This window comes from Penaeus monodon, chromosome 20, assembly GCF_015228065.2.
Source record: "Penaeus monodon isolate SGIC_2016 chromosome 20, NSTDA_Pmon_1, whole genome shotgun sequence".
Taxonomy (NCBI): domain Eukaryota; kingdom Metazoa; phylum Arthropoda; class Malacostraca; order Decapoda; family Penaeidae; genus Penaeus; species Penaeus monodon.
The window spans coordinates 13,539,951-13,540,270 of NC_051405.1; positions in this window are offsets into that span (position 1 = coordinate 13,539,951).

The following is a 320-nucleotide window of genomic DNA, read 5'->3' on the forward strand; positions in this document are numbered from 1 at the left end:
CCCTGTGATAACTCTAGACCCGACGGCTACAGTTAATAAAGGCTTCGTGAAAGACGAATCACACAACATAGAGAGATCAAGGCCCTCTTGCCTGCCCGGCTTGCCACACTCAGAAGGTATCGGACACCATCATGTGGACAGGCGGGGAGAGGAGGCAGGCTGAGCGGTGGCGAGCGAAGTGCTGTGGCAAGAGGGCTGACATGGGCGGCATCAGACTGTGCACATTTGCTCCGTTAATCCCTGGGCGTGCAGGTGGCCGCTAGGTTATCCTCCCCCTCCCCTCCCCCCTTAATACCCTCGCTAGCTGACCCTCCAGTTCT